Source organism: Saccoglossus kowalevskii, chromosome 14 (assembly GCF_978046115.1).
Source record: "Saccoglossus kowalevskii chromosome 14, keSacKowa6.1, whole genome shotgun sequence".
Lineage (NCBI taxonomy): Eukaryota > Metazoa > Hemichordata > Enteropneusta > Harrimaniidae > Saccoglossus > Saccoglossus kowalevskii.
In genome coordinates, this window is record NC_140654.1 from 26,283,253 (window position 1) to 26,309,254 (window position 26,002).

Here is a 26,002-nt window from a genome sequence, read left to right on the forward strand (position 1 = left end):
TTCAACTTTTCAGCTAACAATTCTTCCTTGTAGGTTTCCGAATTTCAAGCTAGTACTGCAATTTTGCAACTATTTTCGACTTCCCGCTCAACGTTTTCTACATTTTTTGCTTTGCTAACCAATTTTTGCAGCCTTCAATCAAACTTAGTGACATTTCAACCTATTTTCACGACACGTAATATTCAGAATTTGTTTTTGATTTTCCATGAAACAGTTTCAACTTCCAAACTAACCTCTGCATCTTTGCAATCATTTCTCGACTTTCTGCCCAACTTTCTAACCCTGTTTGACATTATTGTTTGGAGGAAATGAGCCTGTTAACCACGCATTACCTTTTACTTTATATTTCACCATACTTTACATGCTGTATAATATGTTATTCATAAATATGCCTTTTTGATAAACACTGCTAAAGACGTTCCAGGGTTCACAAAATATACGTATAGTGTTGTTGTATTGACTTTTGTTTGTTCCCTAGTAAGTCTCACTGCGATATAGATAATTCGTTGCTAGGTTTCATTGTGAGACTACTATTTTAAAATGTTGGAATATGACTCATACTATTATTCAAAATATAAATGCTTTTCAAGTTTAAATTTGCATATAGAGTGTAATAGAGTGTAGATATGCGAGCTGTTTCTAAAGACACGCACTGTACTTTTCGTTGCACTTGTCAACAGAGGGCGCTGTAAGAAAAAAACATGGACAGAAGGTGGATACTGTCGTATGGTTAAATCGGGTAATATGAGCACGTGTGTCCCAACCATAATCATATATCTACTCCGAATTCCCAGCTAGTACCGTGCAATGTCATATTTTTCCACAACTTGTCAGAGAAACGCAGGCTAATATATTTTACACGAACGAGGACGTTATCACGTGACAGTTTCCCCTTGACCCTCGTTTCATGAGTTCTGAGTGGATGAGTCGACTCTTGTGTTCTGCTAAATGTAGCAGGCGAACGACTCTTTTGTTGTTGTTGCTGTCGTCGTCGTTATCGTTATGTTCGTTCCGCTGGAGTAGGATGACAAATTGTGCGACATCGTTACTCCAGTGTCAATAACAATAGCACCTGCCAGTCACAGCGCCGTATATCCTGGTAATATTGGTATAAACAGCTGACGACGTCGTCCATTCATTCGTGTGGAACCGATACACACCTGATAGAATCAGGAGTTGTTTTTTTCTGAGCATCAGCATTGTTTTTTAACTCTCTTTTAGCTGTAACTTATGCTGGATCGCCATTCCTAAATAGGCACACTAGGTATGGGAATGCACAGTGCATTTTTTTTTTAATCTATTTCATGGTTTGTTTATTTACTATAATTGTTGTATTTATGTGGTATAACAACAATAACTTGGTATTTATTTGTTTTGTTTTTATTATTTATTTATCGATAATTCGCTGACCTTGATGTCATTCTGAATTGAGACAGTGATTTATTTATTTCATAATGTGTGCCATGGAAAAACGTGTTATGATTAAAATCAATCAATTGCAGTGAATCGTATCTTTACTAGTAACATCTGTTCGGGTGAAAACAAAACACTTCACTCACAGTTCGTCACTGTATGTGTACTTTCAACGATGTGAACTGTGTGTTTATGTTTTAACGCTCTGTTCTTGGCTTCTTGGCATTTCAGAAGCTGTCGGATTATCAGCACATTAACCCAGGGAATTAACTGCCCCCAGGTGTATGAGCTCAACTTAACAGGTAATGTAATGTACTGTTGTTGTAATTGTGGTAGTGTGGCATTCAACCGTGATCACAAAGGAAGGCATTCTAATCTTAAAGGGGAACCGCTCAATCCCATGGATTGCACCAAAGAATCATGGGACACTATTGTTTATGTTGTTTACAATGTTAATCTATCTTTTGTTATCCCTTGTTATTTTAATCCAGAAAGTAAATTTGTTGTGAAATTAATCTTAACTGGAAGGTGCCCCTTTAACAGATGTTATCTTTACTTTTCTGTGTTGTCAGTTATTTTTGAGTGCATATTACTATACAGACTACTGTTTTAATTGTATCACCAGTTTAACAAAATTACAGCAGCCAAAAAAAAAACACCATCCTGAAAAAATATCTACCTCAACACTACCTGTAAGTGAAGAAAAACAACTTACCGGGGTAATGTTTTTTATTATGTCCCCTCCCAAATTTCAACCCCCTAGATAATCAGTTTGCATTCATTTCTCATGAAAAGTTATATTTAACCTCAAAATTAAATTACACATTTTTGATCTCAATTTTTAAAAGGTTGGTGCTTTTATTTAATTGAAAGCAAATATTTACTTTATTCATTCATGCCATGATATAACAATAATATTAACTAGTGTCAGTTTGTTGTTGCCATGTGATCACAGCTGTTTAAATTTAAATGTCACGGGTCTAGAAATTGTACTAAATGTTGTATCAATAAAAATTTGTCTATCTTAAGATGACACAGGTGTGCAATGTGTTATAATTGACATGGGTTTAATGCAACAGAAAAATGTATCTGAATAGTTGATTTTCTGTTCATTTCGAGTTTTCATTTATTATGTGAAAGGCGCCAATTGAACGTTTGCCACAAAAACGTTGAAGAGGGTATTATTGTATTGAGATACCCTTACTTCATCAAAACTAACTGTATTCCAATGTTATAATATATTACCAAGTGTGAAAATACCCCAAAACGCTATGGATCTTACATTGAACAGAAAATGGTCTATTATTTGTTTATTCAAAAAACTCTAAATCTACTTTATGCTGACTGTGACTTGAAGTAACAGATCGTCATAGTGATTTTCTTCTGGTCACACAAATTTTTACAGGATTCATTAAAGCTGATATAGATTCAGCAAACACACTGACAATAGTTAATTAAAATGTAGTGCCTTCATATACTACAAGTTCTTGAATTGACTGTTTTCTTGTGCCTTGGGCATGTACACATAATAGCTGTCATATCAAGTGAGTGATTAATGCTATACTCCAACTTTATAAATATCTACCTTGAAGCAGTGTTATTGTAACAAGCAGTAAGCATAGCCACAACAGCACAAATATCTAACAAATTCACAGACTTGATTCATTCATTACCACTGACGTACCAGTTTAGTACGTCATACATACATATATAAGTTTGGTCCATGCATAACGTTCAGCTAGCTTCAAGCAGTCTTAAAACTAGCTTACCCTGCTTAAAATGTCATTAGTGTAAAATACTTTATTTTTGCTTGGAATTAATTTTTGCTATTTTCATTGAAGGAATATGTCAGTGAAAATAAAATCCAGCGAATATACCTTTTTTCCTATATTTTACATTCAACTCGTCAAAAATCAGTGAAAATAAATTTAAAAAAAACACCCAAAAAGTCTTTTCAGCATTATTTAAATCATGCAAATTAATTTGCCTAAATATGTCTCATATCAGTAACACAGGTAAATTATTCGAGGAGTAAGTTAAAATTATCGATGTCAGTGATACTCATTTTAAAAATTATCAGTTTTATGAAAAGGCAAAGCCACCTGAAGCCAGTATGGATGTTACACTCGAATTGTACAGTAATTATTTTTATCAAGGATTTATGAAATGAAGGCGTGCAAGAGATGTGATATGCATTTAAGATCTTGTGAGAAATGCATTGAAAAATTGTGAGATAATCACAAAATGGCATGACAAACATACATTTCTGAAAAATACTCGGGCAATTTAGTGTCTTTACTTATTTGTTGAGTATGTCTTATGCATGGACATGATGACAGTCTCACTCACTCACTCACTCACTCACTCATGTTCTGCTTATGAGATCAGACCCTTTGACTACTGCACAGTATTCTGTGAAGTTATTGAAGTTATATGTGCATTGCATAACATCATAAATATCAAAGTTGCAAAGATTTTTTTTTAGAAATTTTTGGTTTTGCATGATATTTGTGATAGTGGTATTATTTTTTTTAAATACATGTATATGTGCTATGCAACTGTTCCTAAGTTTTATCTAAAAAAACTATATTCAATGTTTGGGACTATAAAATTTTTGTACTTAATTATTTTAAAACCTGCTTTACTTTCGTCACCTTTCAACACCTTAAAATTTTATAAAAGATATTGAAAATTTAAGCACTTTCATAATCTTGCAGCAATTTCAGATTGTTTTAAACTTTGCTTTCAAATTCAAGTGACAAGAAAGAGCATGTGTGGACACTTTGAATGACAAAGTCATCGTATACAAATAAAAATCATTTGTTTCATATTTTTAGCTTCTCTGTTGACTTTGTCAAGCAGAGCTTATCATATGAGTGATAGTCTGTCGTCGTCCGTGTCAACTTTTTCAACTTCTTCTTGAAAACTATAAGCCTGAATGCTTTGATACTTGGTGTATATGTACCTTGGGTAGACCTCTCTTCGATTTGTTCATTTCATGATGATATCATCAATTCCCTATTTTTGGTAAAAAGTGATATTTTCGACTCCTTGTTATAAACTGCAAGTCTAATTGCTTTGATATTACATATATAGGTGCTACATGCGGAGCTATCTCAGCTGACAGGCTGTTTGTTTTAAAAGCATTGAAACATTGCAGGAAGTGGGAAATTAGGCTGAATTTGGTCCAAAATTAAACAAATATTATTGTTAAATACAATTAATTTGCAAAACGTTGCACCCACATTTTAACTGAAAAAATTCATAGCATTGAAGGGATTATACAGCGGCTACACTAGAGGAGATCACAAGAGTTGTCGTGCTTCAAATATGATATCTGCTACCTGCATTGTCAGGGGTAAAGACATGTCTTATTATTGTGATGTACATCAAGTGATGCCAAGGAAATTGGCAACTAGTGATGTTGAATTCTTTAAGTAGACAGTGCCACCCAAGGAGTATGGGACATGAAGCACTGTAATCATGCTAATTAGTGTATGTAACCAATTTGATTACCATGGCAACAAAGTTGATGAGAGAGAAAACGATGTCTCTGATTTTGCCGATATATATTTACATTGTATATATGTGATGATTATTTTACAATGACTGTTGTAGTCATAAATATAAACTGAAAATCGCTTTACTGTAAAATGACTAATTTTCACTGGGTTTAAATTTCACTGATTTACCATTTCGGGCATATTCAGTGGGTTTTATCATTTGGATAATGTATTCTATGCTAAATTTTACATAATCACTGGGTTTTAATTTAGCCACAGCCCAGAGGGACTGTGATTTAGCACATTTTCCAGTCAGCGAAATAAGCAAAATTAAAACTCACTGAATAATCAACCCTTCTACAGTAGTACATATTATAGACTTTACCAATTTTTTTTTACTATTTATCTACAGTCTTATAAATCTTGCTAAGCATTCCAAGATGAGAATGTTAGTGCACATTTTCTATATTTTAAAATCATTTTTTTAGGTATATTCCACCATTAACAAAGCAGTTTCTCGCCAAGTTTGTTTAAATAAAAAAAATGAAAAAAAAAAAAAATTTCTTCACCCAGAATCTATATTCATTAATTGTGTTATAGCAACAGTGAAACCTGTAGAACAACTGGTACAGTCTGAGTATAATAACAGTTTGCAAGTTTTTATCCTGCTTAGCTTGCTATCATAACCATTGAACATACAATGTGTATTTACATTGTATTGATCTATCTGCCTATGAAATATACCTCATATTAGTAACAGAAGTACCATAAATACTGCAAAGATTAAGTTGAACTTCACTGTAAATTGTTATAAAATGGTAATGCCAGATAACTATTTTGGGATTTTGGTCATGATACAATCGGATTGTACTGTATGCTAGAGTATTGCTCCATGAAATAAAAGAAAAACATTCCGTGAAATATCATTTAGATGTACTAATTATTACTTTAACACAGTTATAGCCACAGGGTAAAACATTATCAAGGATACACTTATTAAAAATTATAGCTCATTCATTTATTCCACTAATTTAAAATCTTGATTACCTTCAGCAAAATTTATTTTTATTGCCGTTGTTATATTTCACGTTTTCAATTTATTCCAAAATTGTAAGACATCCACTCTGTAATATATATGGCTTTGGTTTTTACTTTAAACTATTGTGACTGTTTCCTATAGTCTGAAGGTCAAACCACCTCAAGGTTTTTTCATTTAAGTGGTTTCCCTCTTCCTTGATGCTAGTTAATGGATTGGACTTGGTTTGTCCGTCGGCCCTTTCGTTTTCTGAGCTCATTTTCAGGTATGCCTGGTCCAATTTTATTCAAGCATTAGTGGCATTCACATTAAAGATCTAAGCACATGCCTGGCTTAATTTGGGATTGAGTTGTCACAAGGATTAAAAATATTCTTTTAATGTGAACGTATATACATTATCATATTTTATCCAATTCCTTGAACCAAATTTCTGCTATGCATGGAAGAATTTTGTTGCATAGATAACCATGATATTGAACTCATTCATTCAACCCTCCTTCATAAACCTGCATGGTGAGTCTATTCATATGTGTGTATGTTGGAAGTCGTATCTGACTGAATGATAACAAAGTTATCACCCAAACAGATTCATTGTTACTAATTTCAAATATAGCAATTTTGTGAGCAGTTTGCAATCACTGTTGTATTTATTCCAAGGTGTTTTCGGTAAAGATTCTCATCATTCTTCGGAGTGTAGTTGGAGGTAAGTTTCAACGTGAGGATATGATGTCTTATTAATTCTATCATAACTGTGTTATCATGTTTGATCTATACCACCCAGGATCACCACTCCTCAGGCATTGACTGTGATCACTGAGAGTACAGTGATTGTATTTTAGTGTTGCCTGTCGTTGTCACACTGGTTTGATATTGACAAACAATAGGATGAATAAATAGGTGTGTAATATATGACAAACAATAGACTGATTAAATAGGTATGTAATAGATGACAAACAATAGACTGATTAAATAGGTATGTAGTAGATGACAAACAATAGACTGATTGAATAGGTATGTAGTATATGACAAACATTAGACTGATTGAATAGGTATGTAGTATATGACAAACATTAGACTGATTGAATAGGTATGTAGTAGATGACAAACAATAGCCTGATTGAATAGGTATGTAGTATATGACAAACATTAGACTGATTGAATAGGTATGTAGTATATGACAAACAATAGACTGATTAAATAGGTATGTAGTAGATGACAAACAATAGACTGATTGAATAGGTATGTAGTATATGACAAACAATAGACTGATTAAATAGGTATGTAGTAGATGACAAACAATAGACTGATTAAATAGGTATGTAGTAGATGACAAACAATAGACTGATTGAATAGGTATGTAGTATATGACAAACATTAGACTGATTAAATAGGTATGTAGTATATGACAAACAATAGACTGATTAAATAGGTATGTAGTATATGACAAACAATAGACTGATTAAATAGGTATGTAGTATATGACAAATAGACTGATTAAATAGGTATGTAGTATATGACAAACAATAGACTGATTGAATAGGTATGTAGTATATGACAAACAATAAACTGATTAAATAGGTATGTAGTATATGACAAACAATAGACTGATTAAATAGGTATGTAGTATATGACAAACAATAGACTGATTAAATAGGTATGTAGTATATGACAAACAATAGACTGATTAAATAGGTATGTAGTATATGACAAACAAGACTGATTAAATAGGTATGTAGTATATGACAAACAATAGACTGATTGAATAGGTATGTAGTATATGACAAACAATAGACTGATTAAATAGGTATGTAGTATATGACAAACAATAGACTGATTAAATAGATATGTAGTATATGACTAACAATAGACTGATTAAATAGGTATGTAGTATATGACAAACAATAGACTGATTGAATAGGTATGTAGTATATGACAAACAATAGACTGATTAAATAGGTATGTAGTATATGACAAACAATAGACTGATTAAATAGGTATGTAGTATATGACAATCAATAGACTGATTAAATAGGTATGTAGTATATGACAAACAATAGACTGATTAAATAGGTATGTAGTATATGACAAACAATAGACTGATTAAATAGGTATGTAGTATATGTTAACCAATAGACTGATTAAATAGGTATGTAGTATATGACAAACAATAGACTGATTAAATAGGTATGTAGTATATGACAAACAATAGACTGATTAAATAGGTATGTAGTATATGACAAACAATAGACTGATTAAATAGGTATGTAGTATATGACAAACAATAGACTGATTAAATAGGTATGTAGTATATGACAATCAATAGACTGATTAAATAGGTATGTAGTATATGACAAACAATAGACTGATTGAATAGGTATGTAGTATATGACAATCAATAGACTGATTAAATAGGTATGTAGTACCGGTATATGACAAACAATAGACTGATTATTAGGAATATAAAGTGCATGTAGTGAGCATTTCTGTAGATTCGTTTGTGATTAAATTTTCAACATTTTGATCTGCAAAACTAGTTGGATGGCTGGAAAATCTGTGAGCATGTCACAAAAATCAACATTTGGTGTGATGTAGTTCCCATTAAGACTAGTCTGCGATGCACCCCAGACTTTTTTTATTTGTTTCCTGTTCAGCTATTGGGTTCTCCACTTCAGAATTTATTGATGATTGTTTTACTGATCATGTTACTGCATCTGAGTGAATTAGATCATACATTACATTCACATAGTGTACTCCCTAGGTTAGGCGTATTTAGCATGCACTCAAAACAAAGTCAATTAAAACTGCAGAACAGCTTCTGTCTTTTCAAGTTTCAAGATTTGAATGATTGCAAATTCAAGATTCTGAAGACCCAAAGGGTGGTGTGTCTTCGTTTTAGTCCTAATTACATCCATCAAGGCATTGCCTGGTGCAGCCTGCTAGCATTTTTTTAAAATTATGGCTGACCATAGAATATGCCTCAATATGTACACAGTGATATCTATGTTTGGAATAAGCTGAAAAGTGAATTGTAAAGTGAGAGGTCTTACCCAGGAGATGATATGTACATGTATGAAGTTTGAAGTAAATCGGACCAGCCGTTTTGTAGATGAAGATTTTTTAGCTTCTTTGCTGTTTTTCACCGAAAATAGGTCATGTTACTGATAAAGTTGTCATGCATATATATTCGTATATAAATGTATATGACATAAAAAGTCAGATTGTCTAGATTCTCAGAAAGTAGTTAAATAGCCACTTCATGTTTAATTTCAATCCAAGATGGCTGCTGAACAACCATTCTACCAATCAAAATTCTGAAAGTTAGGTATATCACCAATTTTCAGAAGTCTACTTCAATGCTGTTTAAACAAATAAAAGCAGAAGACAAACTTAAACAAAAACAACACCGTGCAGACTTAGACCCTAAAAATAACAGTACTGTATAGGATTTTAACTAATAACTAAGTCAATGAGTGGCAAACAATAGACACATAATTCAGAGTATCTTTTTAATCATGGAATCTATTCATATTTAGAAACTCTATTTGAAATTTGAAATTTTTTCAAGGTATTGCACATCAGATTTCAGTTATGTATTTTTAATATAGTCATCTTTTATTATACATATGTAAGCTAGAGTGGCAGAGTATGCAATGTAATCTTTCAATTGGCCACAGATTGCATTAGCATTTCTGTGTATTAAGTCCCAAAAAGAAATGAACTGGAACTGGCAATATATTCTGTGTACAAATGGGACTTGTTTTTTTTACTTAAGTAGGGGTTCGATCCCTCTCTAAAATCTGGGGGTCCTGGAAGCAGAAAATGGGGTTAACATGATCTCCGAGTGCAGAGCACCTATTGGCAAGTATTTACAATTCCCTTATTCACTGTTTGCTGCTACATTACATATATGCTTCAGGCAGAATTTGTTACGGATGATAGCTTGATAGATAAATTTACATTCAGGTCAGTGTGACTGTGTACTGCCTGAGTGCATACTTTGCAGTACTCTTATAATGATAAATCTTTTGATCCAGTCGCTTGAGTTTGAAAGTCCAAAATGGTAAAAATTATTGGAATTTACTCGCTATGAATGAACATCGTTTTCAAAAAGTTTTGCATTCTTGGAAGCATTGTATATTCCGTATTTGGAATTCACATTTGAATTGAAGCATCCTGTAACTTATTAAGATTAATTGTGACAATTAATTGTAATAATTACATACATAAAATCTAGTTTTGAACTTCCCACCATTTATTAACTTGTGATTGGTTAATGTGACAAGCTAGCTGTAACCTGAGAACAGACTTCTCAAGGTAGAGTGAAAGTGAGTATTGGTCACCAAATCCAGGAGGAGAATAATGCACTGGAGGGGAGCACTTTTAGCTAAGATGTTTATTGCTCAACTGCTAGGCCTGGAACTAAGTCTAAATACTCACAAGATGTTCCATGACAATGTATCAATATTATTATGCAAATAACTAAACTAAAAGTCATAGCTTCAACTCATTACACTAGGGTTTTGTGTGTTTAAACAGATTGTCCATTTTTTGCAGTTATAATAAAATAATTCATTTTGTTTATTGTAAATGTATTATTATAAATGACTTGGTTTTCAGACAGTAGACAGATAATTTGTATAACTGTATTCAGAAAAGTATATGGGTAATTAGTTATCGATGTAGTGCTAGTATGCACCTATGGGTTGTGCCAGTGTTACATGGCTACCCATCTCCCCATCTCGTTAATGGTTGTTTGTACAGGGGTGTATATGCTGTAGGTTCCTTGGTTTTTTTGGTGAATAGATTTCTCAGTTTAAACTGCTGCATTCAAGTACATCTGATTCAAAGTGATTTTTGAGATGAAATCTCAACATTTTTTAATACCAAATTTGCTTAGAGGAATCACTGATATTAATTATCGCTTGATTTCAATATAACTCTGTTTGTTAACAGAAGAAGTCACTGTTAAAATTTAAACACTGAAATCGAAGAGCACAGTCAACTTAGGCTTCTCATTGAGTTTCACTTGCTGTGTTGTAATGTGCATATGTGTTACACTGAATGTGTTAACACATTAACAATCATATGCTACGCACGTTTGGAGTGAAATTTGTGCGGCTCAAATTTCACTTTGATATATTTTGGGTACATTTATGGCTGTGGAGTCTTTCAGCGGGTGACATGTTAAGATTTCCTGACAAAAATAAATGGAATGATGTACAGTAATAAACCAAGCAGTCTGTGGCAAAATTAAATTACGGTTTTTACAACAAAATAGAGTCTATACTGATTGGGGTTAATTTTGCTCAAAGTCACAATGACAATGTACATGTACATTTCTACTTGAGTGATTTGAAAGGTCACATGGTATTTATGCAAACTAATTGTTAAATTAGGTTCTGTTCAAATTGCTGTAGATTATTTTTGCTGTAAATATATATTCTTTGTGTTTGCTGAATCAGCAAAAATTTAGCTCTGTATAAAAATATCTTTTCCTTCAGCTAAAATCATGCCCAAGTGTTTTAATTGAGCTATAAATAAATTCTAGTGAAATATTAAATTGCTGTAAAATCTGTCTGTACTGAACACTTGCACAGGGAATGAAGAAATTGTTTTGTTTTAGAGAGGTGTTTAGTTTATTGAGGTTTTTATAGTGTAACCTGTCTGTACTGAACACTTGCACAGGGAATGAAGAAATTGTTTTGCTTTATAGAGGTGTTTAGTTTATTGAGGTTTTTATAGTGTAACCTGTCTGTACTGAACACTTGCACAGGGAATGAAGAAATTGTTTTGTTTTAGAGAGGTGTTTAGTTTATTGAGGTTTTTATAGTGTAATCTGTCTGAGAGAGGTTGTTAGTCCCCGTTCAAATGCATTTTGAAAACAATGACTTTGTACGTGCATGCATTTCGACCTGTATCTTAGACATGCCTGGACCAATCACAATCAAACTTCACACATACATCATACATAATATTATACATATGCACATCAATTTGTTTCATTATCTGGCCATTTTTGTGCAAAAAAATCATCAAAATCAAGCATTTATGGATGGATTTTGTTTAAACTTGATACATACATTGGACATTATAGGACCTTGATGCACATCATTTTATTTTTCAGATGCAATTTCTCAATATGGACATTGAGTACTTGTTTGACAATTCGATACAAGATGTCAATCATTTTAATGTTAAAAAATCATCATAATCAAGCATCTTCTGGATCCATACTTCTGACATGTTTATGTTTCAACTATATTACTATAAAAAAACTATATATCTTAAATTTGATAACTAACGCGGACTACAAAACACTTACAAAGGTTTGTGGAAGTTTTTAACACCCTTTTCCTGCCGAGAAGCATATACCTTTCTTTGTTTATTAATTAATGACAATCATAATGTTATTTTGTTATTTTTGAATCAAATGGACATAATTTCAAGTTGAGTACAGGCTCGATCACATTTTAAAAATGTTGACGTTAGAAAGGTGTTCAGTTTAAACACATTTCTAGTTTAGTTTGATTTTACAGACAGGTCTTTAATTTATTACTATTATTTTGTTTGCTTTAAATAGTTAAATTCCTATAAAATCTGTTTGGAAAGCATGGTACGATGGGGCGTGTACATCAATCTTTGTCCCACAATTGGTTAAATAGAGTAATTGTACTATCTGTGACATTTGTCGCTGCAAGGCATACTTGGCAATTCTCGTGTACAGCACAACATGCTTTCAAGGTTTAATGGACTTGTCATTTGTATATAGGTAGACTGTAACAATCAATACAATGTATCAAGCTCACATTTGTCATTAACTTTCAGCTGTCATTGCTGCAAGGTGAAACCACTGACTGTACATTATATGCTGTACTTTATTTTTATGTCAGTATTTCATGTCAGTTTGGGGTCTTTTAAAGATTGTGACAATGATAGCTACCTTTCTTAGTTTCCTCTATTTAGTGTTACATTTATCCCCCAAGCTAAGTGGATAGTGGCTTTCATGTTAGAAATCCCATCACATGATGAGAGTCAGGACTGAGTCAGCACATGTCGAAATGTATGTGTGTGAATGGTGAACGATCGGGGGCAAGTACAGAAAAAAAAAAAATCTTGGCCAGATTTGCTTTTTGAACGCTTGGCAAAAACCGAAATCATGCCCTCAGTGGTGAATTTAAGAAAACAATTCATACAAGTATGCCATGATGATTGAGGAAAAGACAGCTATATATGGTCAAATACTATAGTAATAAATGAAATGAATGCAGAATGTTATCTGTTATACTTATTTATGTGCTACTATAGCCAATGAATGAGGATGTGATTGCAACAGGAGCCAAGTGAGTTCGAAGTGGGTTCTAATGTGAACACATTTGCTGTAATCCCTCTGCAAACTCAAAGAATTCAAAATTTCGGCACATGCCAAGATCCTCTTATGTGAACGTAGTAAATAGGCTATTCTGCTGTAGTCTTATGACTATTATTTCATTGCTTGTTATCCCTCATATACCCATCTTACTTATTATCTTTTCTGGAATCCGTGAAATGCAACAATCAAATTTGCTAGGCTTGTTGAAATTATAAACTGAGGGTAGAAAATCCACAAATTTCAAAAAAGAAAATATTGGTTGTCAAACTCAAAAACATCACTATCCCACAACAAGAGCATTTTCAGTTAGAAAATATTAGAATAGTGTGATATATTTGGTAAAAAATGAATCAAGCTCTATAAATAACATGTGTAATATATAGAAAAGTATGGATAAGTATAGGAAATCTAAATATACTAAGAGTTTTGAGAATGCCACACTTCCGGTCAATGGGCGTCACCATTTTGTTTTATGTTTCACAGATTATGAGAAGTGAAGCATAAGTGCTTTCCTTTTCTGTTCAGTGTATGCTATTCCAGGAGTTTTATTGCTGAGGTAATTAATTGTAAAAAATATTAATTTATGTGCATGTATAATTTTTCATGGATTTTTAAAAGAAAAATTGTGATTCAGTGGAAGGATGGTAATTGTTTTTTCTATTATAATAATTATGAATTTTTAGTGATTAGCATTGAAAAATTGCCTGTCCATTTGGTTGTTGGAGAATAAATGCACCTAATATTAACTTAAGATATTCTTTCGCTTTTGGTTCATGATGTTTAAATTGTAGGGTAAAATTTAAAGACTATGAAAACATTTGTGACTCGCCATTTGGCCAATGAGATTAAACATATAAATTTGTGTGTTCACTTATCCACAGGGACAGGTATTTCTACTTTTCCCTTTCCCATACAGACTTTTTATCCAATCCTAGTTGGTTACCTGACATTACAGCTGGTCTGGGCATTGCTGACAGACTCTGAGCAGCTATAACTGAGAATCTTTTATTTTACACACAGGAAATAAAATACCATGTATCAGTATGCTACAACTCCCAAGACGGAATAGAAAGACACACTTTGCACAGTCTTGTTTTACAATCCTTAAGATACAAAATTGTTTCTCCTGGGCATCAGTGGCATTTCACTGTATTGAGGATACCAATTTGGTTAAAAAAGTGCTTCTGTCAATAGACAGTGAATATGTGGTGTGTAATTTTAGGTCATCAAATATGTCACCTGTACATATCAAAACGACAAGCGTGTCTACGCATATAAATCTTTACTAAATTCAGTAGGCATACTGTGATATCTCTTACAGCCTGTAGTCATCTATAAACTCAGACCAATCCTAGACTGACCTGCAATGACATGCGAGCTATTCTTCATGCAGGTTTCCATTGCATTTATTTTTAAAGATGTTTGTGTTGTTGCATGTAAGGAATATGTCTATAGTGTCTATGCATGCAATGTAATTATAGTTTTCCACCTCGTAATGTTCTACATGTTAGAGGTTTTGTGAACTGTTGAAAAAGTATTGATGCTGTATAAATTAAAATGAATGTTTGAAATACTGAACATGCAAAGGGTTTATGTTGAAATTTGTTCATTAGTATGTACCCTTGGTAGCACATACATGTACGCTTTATACATTGTACACTGTATGTTTAAATGACAGGGTTGTGTCTATCGTCAAAATAAGCCTATTTTAGTAATCTAGCAAAAAATAAATATTCAGTTTATATCTACTTCTTTTAGTGCTGTACTTCTAATCGAGCAAATATCTCAATTAAAAAAATCTTTCAAAAAATTGGCATATCATTTTTCAGAGTAATAGTTTTCTATTATATTCAAATAATATTCAGTAGTTTAAAATTTTAATTCAGCTTTAAGTGCCTAAAAATAATACAGATAAAGTATGGAAAAATAAATATTATTATACCGTAATTTTGCCATATTTTACATGGTATTTTTATCTTACCGTATTAGGAAATGCGAATTCCAAATATGGAATGATTACACGCGTAAGCATCTTCTAATAATAAAAACAAACATGGCAGCCCCCAGGGTTTGATCGGACCCCATACAAAGAAGTTCGGTCAATCTGTTCTAAACTTTTTGTATTTCAGCATTCCCATGATGTATCCTTGGAAGGAAAAGATGTATAATAATAAGGTTATTACGAAGATATCGAAAAGTATGCACTCAGACAGTACGCAGTCATATTGACCTCCGCTGCACATCGGTCGGTATTCCCACTGTACTGTCTGAGTGCATACTTCGAGGTATCCTCGTAATAACCTCATGATATATACATGAAGTAGATAATATTTTGTAGTTGGTGCTCTAAGTAACTATTTATTAAAATGACGAGATGTTTTCGAGCAATGGATCTTTTTCGAAAGCCTTTAACCCTTTCACCGTCGGATTTTCTCCTCCACATTTGTCTGCACCTTTTTCTAATATCCTTCAATATTTTTGGAAATGAACCTTAATTTTGAAGCCAACAGAAGAAATTTGTGTAAATTTTCCAGTTTTTACTCAGAAAAATTTGTCTATTTTTGTCCCAATCTTCTGAAAACGAGACTATTTTGTGAATTTGTGATGAAAAGAGGGAACTGGTCCTATAGTAGGACAAGACTAGAAAGAATATTTATTAATGTACTATTAACCATAAAATGTTTTGATTTAAAAGCAGCAATGAAGATGAAATATCATGAAAGTGCATATAATAAAGGTCCTTGTCTTGCGGCCAGTCATAGTCGATCTCTTTTACAGAGATTGTATTCACTTGTGATTTTTGATAAAACACATACAATCATCTTTTGAAATATTCACTGCTGAATTTTTTTGGTTCACCAAACTTTGCTTCATGAAATTAAAGCCTTTTACCGTATCTGTTACATACATTGTAGTCTTCTTAGTTACATATTGTAGTTGCCTTGTAATGCCATATATCATATTGCACTTCAATAAGTAAATGACAGAGGTGAGCAAATACGATACCAGTTCTTTGCAATTTCAGATTTTCACGTTGTATTATTTCTAATACTATAAGAAATTTTATCAATATTGTACTTAGGAGGTTTTGACCAAATATAGGCTCTCATTTGCATATTAATTAACATATAATTTGCATAATGCAATCATGTTGTGCAAAGAAAATTAACCCTTAAAAACTATTTTGACCTCCTAGCTTGCCACTCGCTCATCGCTTTGGGCTGTTGTTTTTTGTACCTTATCCAAGGAAAATACAGTACATGATTTATTGATGGTTGCTATGGATACTGTGGTTTATCTAAAACAAAACTTGCTGGTCATAGATCAAATATTCACCCAGAAGGCTTTTAGGCTTTAATCTGGTAATTGCTTGATAAACCATGCAAGTAAAAACACTTTATTTCTCATGGATTTTATCTTAATGCATCTTCCTTCAATATATGTTTTTAAAACAGTGAAAGAAAGTCTTTCTCAATTTAAAAAAAAGTAATGAACAAATCATTAGAATGCCACAAATAGCACATTATTTGAATTTCATGTGAAAAAATGGGGTTTATGCATTCAACCCGTATTGAAGATATTATTCTATATTTTGAGTGCAATCATTATTTCCACCTTCAATTGTAGTGTAGTTTCATGAAATTCAATGTTTACAATCATTTTTAATAATAAACAAAATTAATTGACATAATTATTTTCTATAATTCTTTAAGATTTGTAGTCAATGGGATTTTAAGCCCATTATTTTAACAGTATATAGAACATTTTCATGAAATTGTTATTCCGGCTTTCAAATGGTTAAAATTGTACTTTAATAAAATCATTCCTATAGCTTTATTGTGGTTTTGGGACTACCGGTATTATGTGAAATATCTGATGGTCTGAATATGTGTGAATTTATTTTGAATTATTCCAGAAGCAAATTTTTTGTGATTACACATGCGTACAAACACTATGTCAAAACATTAACAAATCAAATTCTAACATACATTTGAATTGGAAGTGAAACGATCACAACAAATTTTTGAAATTTGAATTTTTATATCCAATTCCATGTGATTTGCGAAAATTCAACCCATTAAATGTGCCATGCAATATTCATCATACTGCTCCAATGACTTAATAGGTATACTACATGTATTTATATTTGCTTTTTTAGTACCACATTGTCACAAGTAAATGGGAATTTTTTATTTTTATGATCCAGTATACAAATAAATGCAATGTTGTTTATGTCCATTTCTAGAGCAAATACGCTTATGCATTCATACACCAGGGTTCTCCACGAGGGAATTTAACAGGGCGCCACGCCCTGTTATCTGAAATTGGCGCCCTGTTTAAATTGTCAGCGCCCTGTTATATTTCCTGTGCGCCCTGCATGCCGACAAATAATTGTTTACAAAACAGACCATCACTCATTGTCTACTGATGCTGTTTTTTTCCTGTTCATATTGGTTATCCACGGCGGCTTTCAGCGGTAGATGCGTTAAAAGTGGTTTTATTGGTGTATTTCATGACCGTACCTGTCACCAGGGCAATCAATCGATTGGAAAAACACATTGCAGCTCTAATGAGAGTCAGTCTGTCGTTTTTACGTCACACTGCCATAATTATGTTTGAACTTTGCTTGTACAGGTGACTTTTTTTTAATAGATGAGTTTACCTGTAACTTGTACACAATGTCTATTCATCAGGTTTGCTTGTTCATCTTTTTTTATGGTACATATGTATGCAGAATGATTTAAGAGGTACGTGCAGTCAAATCATGCTGACAAGTTTATGAATAACACAGTTGTCAATTACGTCAAAGTGCAGATTATTCGAACTGGAGTATGGTAGACGACTATAAAAATACTGTATGTGTAAACGAGTAAAAAAGACTCTCAAAACATATTCTTGATTTTTTGCTGAGAGAATCGATCTGACAAATAAATGGAAAAGAGTAAATAATAAAACAAGGTACTTAAATTTGTTTCCATGGATACTGTGACTGTGATTTTTCCCATAGCATTATCCCTACTCTGGTTATCATTTATAGCTTATTGAATAAGAGTCTCAGCAGATGATTTAAGATTTTTCTTATCGCTTAGCAACCTAGTGCATGAATCTACATCGATTTACCTCTGGTATGCAAGATTGTGTAACTTTAGACACAGTATATACATTATATCAGCTTCAGTTTTGTGCAGAACCTATTGATTCTTTATTGTAGTTATCCACTTTGAAAGTTTAACGAAATTTTTGTTAAATATAGAAAACATGTTTATCATTCATCTATACACTATGAAGGAGGACAAAATAAAATTGATAACATTTGGTATCTGTACATACTGTACTTGTAGTAGATATTTGTCTATTTAACAACTTTAGCAAATGGGCTGCTGGTTTTTAAACCCAATTTTTCTGTCACAAGCGTTCTCAAAAAACTCATCTATTCTCTGACGAACATCCCGATTTTCATCACCTGACATTGTTATCGTCATTATTATTTTTACGTTTGTTGTTGTTTCAAGCCGATGTCGACGTTTCCATTTCAAAGTTCAATAAATGTCAATCCTGACATGAGACTTTCCGACTTCGTGAATTGTTCCGACCTATAGTGTACAGTGGCTATACTTTGAGCAAAATCACAGCCACAGATATTTTAGCTAATTTTTTAGCTAATCCACAATTTTGCTGAATGAAGATGTCACTAGAACAGTCTATTCTCGAAGTAGGATTATTGACACTTTATCTAAATTAAGATTCAGTTAATTCATGCATTGAATCAAATTTGCTAAAGTGATACGTAGCTATTTACTGTTTTACAGTATATAAATTTGGTTGTTCAGGATTGAAGTTTTCTCAACTTCATCTGATTTCACCAGCTTTTTGACTGGTGTTCCACAGCAGCTTGTGTAGAGCCTATTAAAATAGATGGTACAGAGGTGTGCGTCCAAACAACCTACACATGTAAAACCTCCTCCCCAAGAATCGATGATGTTCCATTTCCCGTCAAAATAAATCATTTAAAAACAATTTAGTGATATCATAATTTATTTGTCTATCCATGTTGGGATAGGCAATTTCTACATTTATACCTGTTCTTGTTATCTGCCTTAATTTAATTTTAAAATTTTTACAAAATTGACTTAATTGACTTAATTGACCTAATTATTTTGTAATGTATGCGGAATACCTCACACAAATTATTGTGATCATCATGAAATATGATAAAATCAGTTGCTATGTCAACAAAACTTGAAATATATTAAAATTCTGAGCTTAGCCTATACTTGGGAGGAACAAGATGGTGTCTAATCACCAAATCAAACTTAATTTGGATTGTAATCAATCAAGGTTATTTTAATGTATTTTAGAATTTTTTTTAAATTTAATTTCTGGATACAGTAATATGAGATTTCTGATATACTTACTGTACATGATACTTTGATATGATACATACAAAGGTCAGTGAGAATTTTTTTTACAGATCATACAAAGTGGGAATACAACTTTAAAAGCCGGATATCGATATTATGATCTTTCTTAGCTATGCTTCTATCTGATCACAGTAATCCAATCTCTTTCTAATGCATTAACTGTATACAAAATCATTAAAATAAAGTATAACTTATTTTGACTATAGAAAAATCAGCATATGTGCTATAAGTAAAGCAAATACGGTATTACAATCTCTGAGTTGATTACATTTAATTCAGATACTTGCAATTTCCGAAAGTATAAAAGGAAGACCTTTTATCCAAATTGACTCTGTTTAAATAATTATATCAACCACAAGCACTGTGTTTTCCAATGGAAAAGCACATAAAAAATGCATTTATTCAAAGAATTGTTACAATCTGAGTTATGGCCATAGGTAGACCTTTATTATTTAAAATGCATGCACATACATGTACATTACTAATATTAAATATGGCTGTATACATTAATTTTATATATTTTGTCTTTATAATAATTTTCGTTATCATCTTTTAGTGACCACCATAAGGGCATCAACACGTTGCTATGAGTATTACCATGTACTGTAAAATTTTCGCTTGGAAATCATTTTCGCTGAAGGAATAATTCAGTGAAAATAAAATCCAGCGAATAAACTTTTTTTTCTATATTTTTTACGTTCAGCTCATCAAAATTCAGTGAAAATAAATTCCAAACAGAAGGCCAATAAAGTGTTTTCAGCGAAAATTATTTCTAGCTAAAATAAAGTATTTTACAAAACATGGATAAACTGTTGTTAATATTCATATGGGCACATATGATGGAATTTATTCTTTAAGTTTTCTGATTTATATTAAATTTTACCACAATCTATTTTGAAAACCGAAGAAGCAATAATTTTTTTTTTTTTAGTTGCACTCAATATTGGGGCTTGCTTTAATCGTAATTTTTCATTGCTGTCAATGTGCACTTACATTAATATGTGTCAAAGCACTGTAACAAACATTACAGACTATTTGACTAACAATGGTACTCTATCTAAATCCCATTCACAGACTATCATCAGGAGATTCATTGTTAAATTTTCAACCAGTACATCAGTCAACGATTTCAAACTCTGATCAACATCTTGTATTTAATGGAAACATACAAAATATAAACAGAAAGGTGAAACAGTTGACATTTCTTACAGTATTACAACATATGTTGACAATTGAAGATTTATTGAAAGGTACGTGCCATATTTGTTTACATTTTTTTTCTAGCAGATAATTAAATTTTAAATGTGTTTGTTCAGTAAACGTTTGTGAGGTCAGCACATGTTTTCTAAATAAACCTGTTATTCATTACGATTGGCAATATTTCGGCCAACATAAACTATTATATTCAAATATAATGTTGTTTTGTCTGTGCATGAAATAGTACTGGTGTACAAAATGTTCTCTACTCGTGTATAATTACTCAACATATATTCCATCAAACAAATTCTCCTTTGTGTACATTAAAAACAATGTTCAGTTACCTGTATGAGAAATCATAATCCAATTTACTAGTCAACAATTTACAACAACAACTTTAAGCGAGAGGGTCGTCACCTGCGCACACGCGGGAATTGAGTCCCAAGTGAAGATAACAACACATGCTAAAATTGCAAAGGCTCATGGGTAGACTCTTGTTTGTAAACAATGACATGCTATGGCCATCTGATGCATGCGCAGGTGACAACTCCCTCGCTTTAAACCAAACAAAACTATTTCAAATCAATAAAAATTGGATAAAAATTTTGTGGGTGTGTTAACTTCACAGGGGTTCTTCAGTCATATCAACTTTATCATTAAATAATTTCAATTGCCAAAAAAAAAGTCTAACAACGAAAATACATCCGTTATGGTGCATATAAAGCCACAAAACTAGAGTGGATATTAGTGGATTTTGGCTCATATTTACACGATTTGATGCTTTTACCAAATGACATTTGTGAAAAAAAAGTTTTGCAAAAATTTGTCTCGTAAGACAGCAGAGATTACAAAATTTCACTATTTTCACTGGCTCAAGAAATTTGTCTCCAAGGAAATGAAAGTTTATAGAACTATGCTAATCAAGATGAAATATAGAACATTTATTAAAATGTCATGTAACCTAAGAGTGGTCAAATTTTGTGTAGGTTTAGTTTTTTTTAGCTCCGCTGTTGACTTTTTCGAGCGGAGCTTATCATATGAGTGATTGTCCGTCATCAGTCGACGTTCGTGTCAATGTTTTACTTTTTCGACTTCTTCTTGAAAACTACAAATCTGAATACTTTGATTTGTTCATTTTATGATGATATCTTCAATTCTCTAATTTTGGTGAATATTTTTTGTCATTTTTGGTAAAAAGTGATATTTTCGACTTTTTGTTGAAAACAGCAAGTCCAATTGCTTTAATACTATACATATTGTTCATTTTCTAATGATATCTTCAATTCTTAATTGAAATGTGCATTGCTAACAGCAGAGCTATCTCAGCCGACAAGCTGCTTGTTGTTTTTAGAGTGGGACTTCAGACCTACCCAAAAATAATTGTTTCACTAGAAAAATATAGTGACTGTTGCATCTTGGTAGTTCTCACAATAAATCACTTATAGTCTCATGAAGTTTTGAAGAAACATTTGATCTGTCAGTTATCAAAAATAGTAGGCAGTTAAGGAAGGATAATGTTTCTTGTTTGTGCATGTTTCCATGGTAACTAATAGATGGGTTTTGAGATGTTTCTAAAGGCAGACAAATGAATGCAGTCTATGCCCAGAAGTCTTGGTGTTCAATTAATGAGAAACTTTAGTGCAACTCCTTAGAGGCGTTATCATGTGCTCTATCAATAAACACAATATGTACAACATCTGCATTCCATCTATTGGTTTTAGTATTAGGTAGAAGCCTACTCATAAATGAAAATACCCCAAATTTATTCTTTTTGCAATAAATTATATTTCAAGGTGATATAATAAAGATATTGACTTAAAAAAAGTCAGCCTAATTTTTGAGAAAATGATTGTTGTATTTTAGTGATACAGTGTAGTTGCTATTTTGGTAGTATCTTAATGCTTTTACCATGAGTTTCTGTGGTAGAGATATTATATCTCAAATTGTAGGCTGGTAACCTAGGCTGAAAAAGTCATCTATTGTTAATGATGGGATACCTTTTGTTATGCTGAATTATTTTGAAAATCTGAGTTTTAAAAAGTTTCAAAAAATGTAATTTTTCTTTAACATTGTGTATGTAACTGTAACACATAATAATGCTATTTTATTGTGGCATTATAAAACTGAAAGAATTTACTTTTCTTGAATAACATAACTTAACTGAAATTGGATTTTTTATGATTTATAAGAATTAGCTATTAATTAATGGACATTATCGTTAGCCTCTGTGAGTGCATGGTGCCAATTTGAAGACATTTTGAAATTCCTTGTACCGTATATGCAGCTTTCTTATGTTCATGTTGATGTGTTGCATTTTAAGACGATTATTTTATATTTATTGGGTTTTAGAAAGATGTACGTATATTGAGGCATAAAGCATCATCACTGATAAAACAGAAAATTATAAGTTCATTAACCTTTTCACCACCGGACTTTCTCGCACAAATTTGTCTGCACTTTTTTTTTATATTCTTTAATATTTCTGAAAATGAACCCTAATTTTGGACAAAATTTGATTCAATTTTCATTTTTTACTCAACAAATTTTGTTATTTTTGTCACAGTCTTCTAAAAAAAAAAGCAGACTATAAACAGAACTATTTTGTGAATTTGTGATGAAAAGAGGAAACTTGTGATGAAAAACAATTTGAATAGAATGTCTTCGTTTAAATTCAGGTCTTGTTGTACTGTTAGTAACTGTGTCACTTTGTTGCTTCACTGCAGTACGTGTTTAGTTAGATATTGTGAATCTTTGTAAATTACCACTTGTTGAGCAGTGTCAGAACCGGTAAATAGCAAAATCGTTGTCACCATGGAAACAAGTTCAGATAAATTTGCTTCTCTTCGTTTTATACTTTACCTGATCTGTTGCTCTTTGAAATATTAAAAATCGTTAGTGTCCTGCGTTTCTTTTTCAGCTGTCATTCTCTGCGAGTGATATTGATTTTTGCTTTTATTCTAATAACATATTCAATACTGTAATTCTCAAATACGTCAGAGAATTCAAGGCAGCTCAAATAATCAATATTTGTGCAGTGTGATGACATTCTGTTTCGTTTCTGTCTACCTCGGCATTATCGGCAGGTGTATATGAAACGGGTATTATTAAACGGCAGATATGCGAGTGTTGAGGAGTTTATATCTTCTAAATCAATAAGTATTACTTTTATTTATGATTCTTAAGACTTACAGCAGGCTATTTAACTGTGGTTAAAGCGCGGTGGTCATCGCGCAGCACGTGTTCGAATTTCATGTAAATAAACAATGTATTTTACACGCGTTGTATATGTCGCTATGAGTCCCATATCGAACAGGACGCGGCACGACGACTGCCGCCCTTTAAGTTATCTGGACATTATTGTTTGGCCAGAAAAGTGAAAGTCTAGGTATCAGGAATACAGCGTGTCTAATTTGGTGGTGATCCCATGAATTTTGAGTACCAACATATTTTTCGTCCTAAAATGCAAAATTCTTCTTGAAATGGGTTGCAAAAATTCAGGGATAAATAAATTTGTCAAATACAAGTTGAGTTATGACCTCTATTTTTATGTTGTGTTTTAGCCTAGATATAATGATATATTACCTTTTTGATAAAACCTCTACCAGTACATGTACATGTCTACTCAGTCGTGACTAATCCAGTAATTGCATTATTAGCCCATGATATGAGGGCTTATAGTTGTTGACTTATGGCCCTACATGTCATATTGTACAATGATTTCCCCTCAGAGGTGATGGGCAGATTACAACCAATTTTAGGATTCAGGTTTTTAATTCTACTTTTTAAATTCCAACATTGACATGCCTCTCCCAATTCCTGTTTGTGAATTTTTAGGTCGGCTGTTGAAAAAGTCAAGTGGACCTAATCATATTACTGTACATCGTCCTGCGTCCACGTCATTATTTTTAGCTCCACTGTCGAGCCAAGCTTATCATATGAATGACTGTCCATTGTCATCCGCGTCAACTATTTCGACTTCTTCTTGAAAACTACAATTCTTATTGCTTTGGTACTTACCTGTATATATGTACCTTGGGCAGACCTCTCTTAGATTTATTCATTTTGTGATTTCGATGAATATTTTTGTCATTTTTGGTAAAAGGTAATATTTTCGACTTGTTAAAGACTGCATGTCTGATTGCTTTGATATTATGCATATAGGTACCTCTGGTAGACCTCTCTCAGATTTGTTGATTTTCCAATAATATCTTCAGTTCTTTAATTGAAATGTGCATTGCTAACAGTGGAGCTATGTCAGCCAAGAGACTGTTTGGTATTATTTGCCTGAATGTTTGTTCAACATTTTGGACATGGTTTTATAAAAGTCATGTGACTTCATTAATATGCACAAATGTAATTCTAATTATTCTGTCACTGATGAAGCTACGCCACTGAATGGATATTACATGGGTGCTGTTTTGAGAAAAACAGCGAATAAATATGAATAAAATGTCATTTTGGCAGCAGTTTCCATAGACCACACTGAAAACACATTCCTAGAGTTATGCCAGGCATCAAAAAGTAATTTTCCAGCATATGTCATCAAGCAAGATATATCCATTCTGAAGAAGACAATGGTAAAAGGCCCAAAAACAGACAGAACATGCTATTTCACTCTATTTTGTACACTGATTTTCCATATATTTTCTTCTTTTTTGTGACATGAAATATCAAATATGTAAAAATGAAGAAAATGACAATAATTTTACATTTGTGTAGCATTCCACCTTAACCGTTTCATTACCAGATCCCTCTTTTCATCAAATAATTCTGTTTATAGTCTGAACTCTCCAAATCAACTCAAATTTTGTCTGTTGGCTACAAAATTATAATTCATTTCCAGAAATATTGAAGAATACCTTGTTTAAGAAAAAAAGTACAGACAAATTTGGGGTGGTTTCACCGATTTTCCAGTAATTGTACAGCATGTATGTACAAAAACCTCTCAAAGAGGCAAACAAAGTCTGAAGGCAGAGCTTGCTCCGTCATCCACAATAGAAATTCTTGATGATAGATACATGTCAGTCTTGAAATCTTCAATTATCTCTGCAATTATTTGATA

The 26,002-nt window shown here is 32.3% G+C and overlaps 1 protein-coding gene across 2 annotated transcripts in view; it reads left to right on the forward strand.

Moving 5' to 3' along the window:
- The first annotated feature begins 880 nt into the window (after positions 1 to 880).
- The window catches only part of LOC100367684 (uncharacterized), a 54,911-nt gene continuing 29,789 nt past the window's right edge, over positions 881 to 26,002 (forward strand). The window contains exons 1-3 of one of the 2 annotated variants that reach the window (XM_002737443.4): positions 881 to 1,264; positions 1,645 to 1,715; positions 20,818 to 20,993. The gene's annotated coding sequence lies outside the window, so the exon portion shown is untranslated. Of the gene's footprint in view, positions 1,265 to 1,644; positions 1,716 to 20,817; positions 20,994 to 24,020; positions 24,097 to 26,002 lie in introns of those variants that run through there. The other variant, XM_085508075.1, reaches the window with a different exon arrangement.